General features: G+C 37.8%; 1 long non-coding RNA gene across 1 annotated transcript; it reads left to right on the top strand.

Moving 5' to 3' along the window:
- Nucleotides 1–993: 993 nt before the first annotated feature.
- LOC133541685 (uncharacterized) lies at nt 994–3790 on the top strand. The gene is made up of 2 exons (XR_009803948.1): nt 994–2227; nt 3280–3790. It is a non-coding gene; the product is annotated as an uncharacterized LOC133541685 (long non-coding RNA).
- The last annotated feature ends 6026 nt before the right edge of the window (nt 3791–9816 follow it).

Below are 9816 nucleotides of genomic sequence, written 5' to 3'. Positions count from 1 at the left end.
TGGCCATAGTGGAGTTTGGAGTCTGACTATTTGAGGCTGTGGACAGGTGTCTTTTATACAGATAACAAGTTCAAACAAATGCCATTAATACAGGTAACAACAAGTGGAGGACAGAAAAGCTTCTTAAAGAAGAAGTTACAGGTCTGTGAGAGCCAGAGAGCTTCCTTGTTTGAAGTGACCGAATACTTATTTTCCACCATAATTTACAAATAAATTATTTAAAATTCCTGGATTATTTTTTCACATTCTGTCTCTCACAGTTGAAGTGTACCTATGATGAAAATTACAGATCTCTCTCATCTATTTAATTTGGAGAACTTGCACAATCAGTGGCTGACTAAATACTTTTTTGCCCCACTGTACATATGCATATATATATTTATATATATATATATATATACATATATATGTATATATATGTGTGTGTATATATATATATGTATATATATACACACATGTGTATAAATATATACTGTATGTATATATATATATATATATATATATATACACGTGTGTGAGTACGTATATATATATATATATATATATATATATGTGTGTGTGTGTGTGTATACATACATTTTTGTGTGTGTGTGTGTGTATATATATATATATATATATATATATATATATGTGTGTGTGTGTGTGTGTATACATAGGTACGTATTTGTATAAATGTATAGATATATATACATATCTATATGTATGTACATATGTATCCAACCAATCAATCAATGTTTATTTTATATAGCCCTAAATCACAAGTGTCTCAAAGGGCTGCACAAGCCACGATGACATTCGCGGTTCAGCGCCCACATATGGGCAAGGAAAAACTAACAACCCAGTGGGACGTTGATGAGAATGACTGACAAACCTTGGAGAGGACCGCAAATGTGGGTAAACCCCCCCCCCACACACACACACACACACACACACACACACCCCAATCCCCCCAGGGGAGACCGGATGCAATGGACGTTGAGTAGGTCTGACATAATATTGTGACAGTCCAGTCCATAGTGGATCTAACATAATAGTGTCAGAGTCCAGTCCATAGTGGGGCCAGCAGGAGACCATTTTGAGCGGACACGGGTCAGCAGTGCAAAGATGTCCCCAACCGATGCACAGGCGAGCAGTCCACTCCAGGTCCCGAATCTGGACAGCCAGCACTTCATCCATGACCACCGGACCTGTGCCCCCCCTTCCACAAGAGAGAGGGGGGAAGAGGAGAAAAGAAAAGAAACAGCAGATCAACTGGTCTAAAAAGGGGGTCTATTTAAAGGCTAGAGTATACAAATGAGTTTTAAGATGGGACTTATATATATGTATATGTGTGTGTGTGTATATATATATATATATATGTGTGTATATATCTATATATATATATGTGTACAGAGGTGGGTAGTAACGCGCTACATTTACTCCGTTACATCTACTTGAGTAACTTTTGGGATAAATTGTACTTCTAAGAGTAGTTTTTATGCAACATACTTTTACTTTTACTTGAGTATATTTATAGAGAAGAAACGCTACTTTTACTCCGCTCCATTTATCTGCAATCAGGTCGCTACTCGCTACTTTTTTTTTTTTTATCGATCTGTTAATGCACGTTTGGTTTGTTATGATTTTGTCAGATATGCATTCAAAGTAGGAACTACGCATGACTGCTTTTCACCAATCAAATGCAGTCACTGGTGACGTTGGACCAATCAAACAGAGCCAGGTGGTCACGTGACCGTCACACTTAGAACCCGACATGTTGAAAAACTTATTGGGGTGTTACCATTTAGTGGTCAACTGTACGGAATATGTACTGTACTGTGCAATCTACTAATAAAAGTTTCAATCAATCAACCAATCAATCAAAAGTGTGAAGGAAAAAAGACACTTTTTTATTTCAACCGTACTTCCCGTCAAAAGCCTAAAGACCGATCACACAATTCCTGTCTTCACAATAAAAGCGCCGCTCCATCGCGCCTGCGCTAACAAAATAAGAGTCTCCGGAAGCCAGAGCAAACAAGCGACCAAGCTACGGAGTTTGCCACCAATGCATTTCTTGTAAAGTGTATAAAAACGAATATGGAAGCTGGACAAATAAGATGCCAAAAACCAACGACTTTCATGTGGTATTAGACAGAAAAGAGGAACTTTTTTTCTCCTCCATTTGAAAACCGGGACGTTATCAGCACTATACTGTCTGATTCCAATCAATGCAAGTCATCAGAATCAGGTAATACACCAACTTATATTCTTGTCTTCATTTAAAGATAGGAATCTATATGTTAAACATGCATGTATATTCATTAAAACACCGTTAACATGTAAACAAAAACGGCAAAATAAATAAGTATAAATTATATACTGTATATATAAAGGTATTTATATATATATATATGATATGTGTGTGTATGTATATATGAGGTAGATCACTTCAACATGGTCATTTATTAAGTAATTGATTAATGTTGAAAAACTTATTGGGGTGTTACCATTTAGTGTTCAATTGTACGGAATATATACTGTACTGTGCAATCTACTAATACAAGTTTCAATCAATCAATCAATCAATGCCTACTGAGCCTATGGTGCTGTTAAGTTATTGTGGCTCAATTTGCCTTAATTTTTTTTTATTCTAATGTTTTATTATTTAATATATAATATTGTTTTAGTTGCTTAAGAGATATTCCTGGCTCTGAATTTACTCATTGCTATATTTTTGTTTTTGTGCATTATTTGTTGCCGTAATCATTAAACGAACAGGTTACTCATCAGTTACTCAGTACTTGAGTAGCTTTTTCACAACATACTTTTTACTTTTACTCAAGTAAATATTAGGGTGACTACTCCTTACTTTTACTTGAGTAATAAACCTCTAAAGTAACAGTACTCTTACTTGAGTACAATTTCTGGCTACTCTACCCACCTCTGTATATGTATGTATAAATGTATGTATGTATGTATATGTGTATATATGTATATATGTTTATATACTGTATGTATATATATATGTAAATATATGTATATGAATATATATGTATGTATAGGTATATGTGTATAATTATGTATATATATATTTCTATATATGTGTGTGTGTATATATATGTATATACTGTATATGTGAATGTATATATGTATTTTTGTATATCTATATATATATATATATTTATATATATATATATATTTATATATATATATATATATATATATATATATATATATATATATATATATATATATATATATAGGTGTGGGAAAAATCACAAGACTACTTCATCTCTACAGAACTGTTTCATGAGGGGTTCCCTCAATCATCAGGAGAATCCAGCTTGCTAGCCTCAACCTGAACCTTGGTATTTACCGTGATGACGGACTGGCAGTGTGCCGCGCCTCGCCAAGGAGCAGCGAGAACACCAAGAAGCGCATATGCCAAATCTTCAAAGAAAACGGCCTACGGATCACGATTGAAGCCAACAAGCAAACCGTCAACTTCCTCGACGTCACGTTCAACCTGAGAAATAACAGCTACCAACCATTCACGAAACCCAACACAACACTCCAATACGTGCACCATGACAGCAACCACCCACCCACCACCACGAAAAGAATACCTACCGGAATTAATAAAAGGCTATCGATGCTGTCATCTAGCAAAGCTGAATTCGACCAAGCAACCCCCCCGTACCAGAAAGCACTTGATGAAAGCGGATACAACTTCACCCTCACCTATGAACCCACTCCAGGAAACCAACCAAAAAAGAGCAGAAAACGAAACATCATCTGGTACAATCCGCCATTCAGCAAAGACGTCTCAACCAATATCGGCCGCAAGTTCCTCACTCTGATCGACAAACACTTCCCCAAAGGCAACACCCTAAGAAAAATATTCAACAAGAACAACATTAAATTGAGCTACAGCTGTATGAACAACATGCAACAAATCATTTCAAACCACAACAAAGCAATTGCAAAAGGACTGCCTACCCCCAGACTAAACGACTCTGAAACCAATAAATAATGTAACTGTCGCAAGAAACCTGATTGCCCTCTCAACGGAAGGTGCTTACAGACATCAGTCGTTTACCAAGCAAAGGTGACACGCAAGGACATTAACACATCCAACACGTACGTAGGATTAACCGAAGGAGCGTTCAAAACAAGATGGAATAATCACAACGCCTCCTTTAGAAACCAGACTTTGCGGAATTCTACAGAACTCAGCAAACACATTTGGAACCTCAAAGACAATAATGTTGAATATTCAATAACATGGCAAATTCTTGCATCCAGCACACCTTACAACAGTGGTAATAAAAGATGCAACCTATGCTTAAAAGAGAAACTTTTTATTATATATCATCCAGATCTATCATCCCTCAACAAGCGCAGTGAAATCATTTCAACATGCCGCCACAGACGGAAACACCTCCTAGGTAACACATGAGCCAATCACCACACCCTACGCCTGCTTGTACCCACCCACTCTGTGCCCTATATAAACCATTGTATGTGAATGCTTCCATTAAAATCTCCTGATGATTGAGGGAACCCCTCATGAAACAGTTCTGTAGAGATGAAGTAGTCTTGTGATTTTTTCCCACACCTACATATATGTATATATATATATATATATGGGACATACTAGCTCAGCACGACTTACGGCTAAAAGTCGTATCTTTTCATCGCATAATTACACAGTAATTTGGACATCTGTGTTGCTGAATCTTTTGCAATTTGTTATATATATATATATATATATATATATATATATATATATATATATATATATATGTATATATGTATGTATATATACTAGAGATGCACTGATAAGCATTTATATCATCCGCAATCGCATCACCAAAATCGTCAATCGCATCACCAAAGTCGTCATCCACCTGCCGTCCACCCGGACCAACATTTTATCAGAACAGCAACCGCCCGCCACCCGCCCGTTGAAATACATCAGAGGTCAGCCACCTTTACCACTCAAAGCGCTATTTTAACCCGTTCCACGGAGTAAAGAAGATAATGGGAGCCGCTAACATTCTCGCGAATATCCAATAGTGTTAATCCAGATGACAAGAATAAGGGTATGCTGTGAAGCCATTGCCTTTATCATCTTCAACAACATGCACAAACCGATTGTTAGTCCAGCAACATGTTGTATGCAGCTTCCGCGATCACACGTACAAGATTGAAAGGCATACTGGGTGATACAGAGTACACTAATGGTTGTGATATAAACAATTTTAACACTCTTACTAATATGCGCCACGTTGTGAAGCCACACCAAACAAGAATGACAAACACATTTCGGGAGAACATTCTCGCAGCAACACAACATAAACGCAACACAACAAATACCCAGAATCCTTTGCATCCGTGACACTTCCTGAATATACCCAGTATGCCGCGACTCCGCGGATGAGACCGCAAACCGCGCATCTCTAATATATACATATGTATATATATGTGTATATATATACCATATTTCCTTGAATTTCCGCAGGGCATCCTGTATACGCCTGCCTTGAATTACTGCCGGGTCAAACTCGCTTCCCAAAATAATTAGCGCGTGCTTAGTATTACTGCCTGGTCAAACTCGTGATGTCATGAGTGACACTTCTCCTGTCATTATTTTCAAAATCGAGGAGGCTGATTTCAATACCGGTAATTTTTTTTACTACATGCCTTTGGCAGAGGTTTTAAAATAATTAGCGCATGCTTACTTCTACCGCATGCCTTTGGTAAGCGCATGAGTGAGACGAGGTTTTAAATTAATTAGTGCCCCAGCGGCAATTCAAGGAAATACGGTATATGTATATTAAAAAATTTATATATATATATATATATATATATATATATATATATATATATACATATATATATATATATATATATATACATATATATATATATATATATATATATATATATATACATATACTGTATATATATGTACGTATGTATATACATATATGTGTATATAGATATATATAAACATATATGAGTATACATATACAAACCCCGTTTCCATATGAGTTGGGAAATTGTGTTAGATGTAAATATAAACTGAATACAATGATTTGCAAATCCTTTTCAACCCATATTCTATTGAATGCACTACAAAGAAAATATATTTGATGTTCAAACTCATAAACTTTTTTTTTTTTGCAAATAATAATTAACTTATAATTTCATGGCTGCAACACGTGCCAACGTAGTTGGGAAAGGGCATGTTCACCACTGTGTTTCATCACCTTTTCTTTTAACAACACTCAATAAACGTTTGAGAACTGAGGGAACTAATTGTTGAAGCTTTGAAAGTGGAATTCTTTACCATTCTTGCTTGATGTACAGCTTAAGTTTTTCAACAGTCCGGGGTCTTGTTGTTGTATTTTAGGCTTCATAATGCGCCACATTTTCGATGGGAGACATGTCCGGACTGCAGGCGGGCCAGAAAAGTACCCACACTCTTTTACTATGAAGCCACGCTGTTGTAACACGTGGTTTGGCATTGTCTTGCTGAAATAAGCAGGACCGTCCATGATAACGTTGCTTGAATGACAACATATGTTGCTCCAAAACCTGTATGGACCATTCAGCATTAATGGTACCTTCACAGATGTGTAAATTACCCATGCCTATAATAATCCAGATGGTTATTTTCCACTTTGTTCCGGAGGACACCACGTCCACAGTTTCCAAATATAATTTGAAATGTGGACTCGTCAGACCACAGAACACTTTTCCACTTTGCATCATCAGTCCATTTTAGATGAGCTCGGGCCCAGCAAAGCCGGTGGCGTTCCTTGGTGTTGTTGATTAATGGGTTTTGCTTTGCATAGTAGTTTTAACTTGCATTTACAGGTGTAGAAACCAACTGTAGTTACTGACAGTGGTTTTCTAAAGTGTTCCTGAGCCCATGTGGTGATATCCTTACACACTGATGTTGGTTTTTGATGCAATACCGCCTGAGGGATCAAAGGTCCGTAATATCATCGCTTACGTGCAGTGATTTCTCCAGATTCTCTGAACTTTTTGATAATTTTACGTACTGTAGATGGTAAAATCCCTAAATTCCTTGCAATAGCTCGTTGAGAAATGTTGTTCCAAAACTGTTCGACAATTTGCTTACAAATTGGTGACACTCGCCCCATTCTTGTTTGTGAATTACTTAGCATTTCATGGAAGCTGCTTTTATACCCAATCATGGCACCCACCTGTTCCCAATTAGCCTGCACACCTGTGGGATGTTCCAAATAGGTGTTGATGAGCATTCCTCAACTTTATCAGTATTTATTGCCAAGTTTCCCAACTTCTTTGTCACGTGTTGCTGGCATTACAATCTAAAGTTAATGATTATTTGCAAAAAAAATGTTTATCAGTTTTAACATCAAATATGTTGTCTTTGTAGCATATTCGACTGAATATGGGTTAAAAAATGATTCGCAAATCACTGTATTCCAATTATATTTACATCTAACACAATTTCCCAACTCATATGGAAACGGGGTTTGTACGTAAATATATATATATATATATATATATATATATATACACACACGTATATATACATAAGTATACATTGGTATGAATACATATGTATAATGTATCCATCCATCTTCTTCCGCTTATCCGAAGTCAGGTTGCAGGGGCAGCAGCCTAAGCAGTGAATTCCAGACTTTCCTCTCCCCAGCCACTTCGTCCAGCTCTTCCCGGGGGATCCCAAGGCGTTCCCAGACCAGACAGGAGACATAGTCTTCCCAACGTGTCCTGGGTCTTCCCTGTGGCCTCCTACCGGTTGGACGTGCTCGAAACACCTCCCGAGGGAGGCGCTCGGGTGGCATCCTGACCAGATGCCGAACCACCTCATCTGGCTCCTCTCGATGTGAAGGAGCAGCGGCTTTACTTTGAGCTCCTCCCGGATGACAGAGCTTCTCACCCTATCTCTAAGGGAGAGCCCCGCCACCCAGCGGAGGAAACTCATTTCGGCCACTTATACCCGTGATGTTATCCTTTCGGTCATAACCCGAAGCTCATGACTATAGGTGAGGATGGGAACGTAGGGACTCTTTCTTCAGCTTGATGGCATCCCTCACCACCAGCGCGTTCTAGGATTACTGCCACGGCAGGCACCAACCACCTTGCGGCCACAGCTCCGATCGGCCGCCTCGACAATAGAGGTACGGAACATCGTTCACTTGGACTCAATGTCCAGCACCTCCCTCGTGACATGTTCAATGTATACAAGTATACATACTGTACATATATATGTGTACAAATGTATATATGTTTATATAAGTATACTTATATATGTATATATATATACATACATACATACATATGTATATGTATATATGTATATATATGTTTGTATGTGTATATATATGTACGTGTAATATCTATAAATATATATGTATATATGTACATAAACGTTTATGTATATATATGGAAGTATATGTATGTATGTATGAATGGTATAATTATTCCACTTCAAAAAAGAGTCTCCTCAGTTCCCAAACATTTACTGAGTGTTGTTAAAAGGAAAGGCTATGTAACACATTGGTAAAAATGCCCCTCTGACAACTTTTTTTGCAATCTGTTGCTGCCATCAAATTCTAAGGCAGGGGTAGGGAACCTATGGCTCGCGAGCCGGATGAGGCTCTTTTGATGACTGCATCTGGCTCTCGGATAAAGCTGACATTGCTTAACACGATAAATAATGAATAATTCCACTTGTAATCACAGTGTTAAAAATAACGTTCAAAATATAAAACATTGTCAGGCATTTTTATGTTCAAGAAGTTGGTAAGAAGTCATTTAATTATTATTGGTTAGTGTGGGGCTTGCCCTCCAGGGGGTTCTTCAGACCACCAAGCACTGACATGAGAGCCTGTTTCAGGGTTACAATGTTGTTTTATTTTTCAATAAGACTCTCAGTTGCTTTACAGCAATTGTCTTTTTCTCTTTCGTTCTCGCTCGCGCTCTGGTTTCCAGCCCCAAGTCCGTTTCTCCTCCTGGCTGCTGCTTATGACATAGCGACAGGTGATCAGATAAAAAGGCCCAGGTGGGCCGTCTATGCACCTGTCGCTGATTTCGAGGCCGGTACTGGCAACACCCCGCTTCGCTGCAGACCCGCAGGCCACGCCCCCTCAACAGTTAGCTTCAGAATAGCAATGTTTTTACAAAGAATAAGAGACCTCTCTAGAAATGTTGGTCTTTCTTAAATATGCACGCGTTTTGTTGTGTTCAGTGTTAAAAAAAATATTATATGGCTCTTACGGAAATACATTTTAAAAGAGTTGGCTTCTTGGCTTTCTCAGCCAAAAAGGTTCCCGACCCCTGTTCTAAGGTAATGATTGTTTGCAAAATAAATATGTAGTTTCTCAGTTCAAACTTTAAGTATCTTGTCTTTGCAGTCTATTCAATTGAATATAAGTTGAAAAGGATTTGTAAATTATTGTATTGTTTTTATTTACCATTTACACAACATGTCAACTTCACGGGCTTTGGGGTTTGTATATATTTTTATTTAAAGGCAAAACTTTGATAGGTGACGAAGCATATAAAATTTTTTTTTTTAAAGAAATTATTTGAAAAAAAAAATACACAATTGTGTTGGCCCTGTGATGAGGTGGCGACTTGTCCAGGGTGTACTGCGCCTTCCGCCCAAAAACAGCTGAGATAAGCTCCAGCACCCCCCAAAACCCCGAACGGGACAAGCGGTAGAAAATGGATGGATGGGATGGAGGTTAGGTATATTTGCACTAAGAATACCAGCCCAAATGTGACTACTACTTATTAACATTCCATGAAAAA

This window comes from Nerophis ophidion, linkage group LG23 (assembly GCF_033978795.1).
Source record: "Nerophis ophidion isolate RoL-2023_Sa linkage group LG23, RoL_Noph_v1.0, whole genome shotgun sequence".
NCBI lineage: Eukaryota > Metazoa > Chordata > Actinopteri > Syngnathiformes > Syngnathidae > Nerophis > Nerophis ophidion.
The sequence above is the reverse complement of the archived record's forward strand: the minus strand, read 5'-3'. Positions and strand labels throughout refer to the sequence as shown.